The sequence below is a fragment of the Meleagris gallopavo genome, chromosome 25 (assembly GCF_000146605.3).
Source record: "Meleagris gallopavo isolate NT-WF06-2002-E0010 breed Aviagen turkey brand Nicholas breeding stock chromosome 25, Turkey_5.1, whole genome shotgun sequence".
Lineage (NCBI taxonomy): Eukaryota > Metazoa > Chordata > Aves > Galliformes > Phasianidae > Meleagris > Meleagris gallopavo.
This window is the reverse complement of record NC_015035.2, coordinates 642451-644794: the sequence shown is the minus strand read 5'-3', so window position 1 is coordinate 644794 and position 2344 is coordinate 642451.

Here is a 2344-nt window from a genome sequence, read left to right as displayed (position 1 = left end):
AAAGCAGCAGCCAGCACAGACAGAGAATTGTTCATCCCATGCCAAGCTGCTGCCTCAGGCTGTAGATTAACAGCCGCGGTTCTCCTGCACGCCAAAGAGCGCTTCAGGATACTGCCCCAAGGCCAAGTGTTGTGGGATGAGAACACCATTGGGAGAACAGCCCTGGCCTGGGCCGACTCCTGAGCTGCTGTTTGGAGCTGTACAGGAAGGCCCAGGCCAGCCATGTCCAACCCGCAGGCCACACGCGGCCCAGCACAGCTCGCAATGCCGCCATGATGGCAGCTGTGCCCCCATTGCTCACAATGCCTGGCTGAACAGGACAACATGGGAGGGCACAGGGCAGTGCTGACTCACTGATGGCCATACTTCCGTGCGTTTTCATGGCTAAACACAGCCTTGCGAGCAGCAAAAGACACACAGCCGTGCTTTCCATTTTGATAAAAGAATTTGAGGGCAGGTTTCAAGGCTGCCAAACAATTATCAGTTTATAGCTGTGACTCCATTTTCGGTTGTCATAAATACATCACCTGTGAATTTTCTAATGGAACATGCAGAGCTGCAACCAAAAACCTGACCACGTCTCTTCACCAGACTTCTACCAACCTCTCTTACCAGAGGAAGACACCCCTCACATCACCATCACACCTTACTCATGCCATTGCCTTTTGGCAGTACGTCCATTTGTGAACAACTGCTTTCAAGGATGAAGCACAGGAAGAGTGAAATTTCATGAAATTTCATCAGAAATCTCTGAGAACACCCTGAGAGCTCACTGAGAGCTGCAGCCACTGCAATCAAACCAGGCACTGATGCATCAGTTTCACAGCTACAAGGTCACACATCCCACCAGTCTTATGGTGCTGTTGCTCTTTCTTTCTAATGCTTTAATAAAAATAATAAAAGTTAAAATAAGTTTTGTTACTTACATATATTAACTATACATACATATGTATTACGAGAGCTGCTCCGGAAAGTAATACCTCCTGTTTTATGATGTCGGTTCACGACATCATCAGAGTTGGATGTTGGTGGTACAGCAGTAGAGGTTGAACCTTCCCACCAATATCCTGTTATGTTTTGTTGCTGTGTGACAGATGGCAGCATTGGAGCGCTCTGACAGAATGGTGTCTGATGTGAAAGTGCATATGGATCAAAAGTGGTTCACTGAATTCCTACACGTGGAAAATAGGGCACTTTTGAGCGTCCCAACAGCGGATGTGAGTACAGTGATGCATTTCAGCAGCACTAACAGCACTGACTCACTCACTCAGTACAGTCCTCCAGCAGGATTTTAAACCTTATCATCAGAATTCAAATTTTTATGTCAGGTCTCCAGGAAGATGCTGATGCTGGGGGCTTCCCTCTTTGGTGCACAGTCCCCAGGGAAGACAGTCCCTGGCTGCCTGCTGACACCTGGTGTACATCCAACACTCACAGACCCAGAACGCATTGCTTTTACCCATTTAGGGTGCTGTACTGGGATGTCCGGACAGAACTGCTCCTGCCCCAACCTGCTATGGCAGCCAGAATGTGTGGGGCTGGATGAAGGCTGCAATCAGCAATAATTCAGATGGAAGGCCATCCTGAAGAAGCCAAGGACCATGAATTAGGTGATGGATGCAGCAGCTGTTACTCCCAAAGAAAAAGAGGGTTTAGACTTGGTTTGAACTGTAACCTCCCAGCAGTAGGGCCACCTGTATGGGAGCCTGCATCAACTCACACATGTGCATGCACCTTGCAGCACTGCACAGCTCAGCAGCACTGGGACAGCACAGAGCTAGAGCACAGAGCTGCATTCCTCAGCTCAGCCAGCGGAGGAACACCAGGGGTTAATGGTATGGAGCTAGGAGGAGGAAGCGGTCAGCCATTTGAAACTCCTCTGGCATGAAGGCTGGGTTAGGTTACACCACTGCTCCCCTGCACCAGCAGCATCCTTCAGCTGTGTCAGGGAGCTGCCAGCACAGCAAGAAGAGCTCTGCAGCACTGTTCTATCTGCTGCTCCTTTTGCAATCCATAAAACCTACGCTCCACATAAACGGATGATTTTGGTTGCTGTTCCTAAACCTCCCCTGCCTGCTAGGGGCTCTGCAGCACAGCCCAGAGAGCCTCTGTTCCACCAGGACCACGCAAAGCAGCAGGTAATGCCACCAGGACCATGTGAAACAGCAAGCAAGTTCTCTATAACCACGTAAAGCAGCGGGCAATGCCACCAGAACCACACAAAGTAATGGGAAATGCTACCAGGACCATGCAAAGCTGCAGGCAATGCAATCAGGACCACGCAACGCGGCAAGCAAGATGGGGCAGGAACACCAAGCAGATCCCCATCTGCAGGCTCTGACTC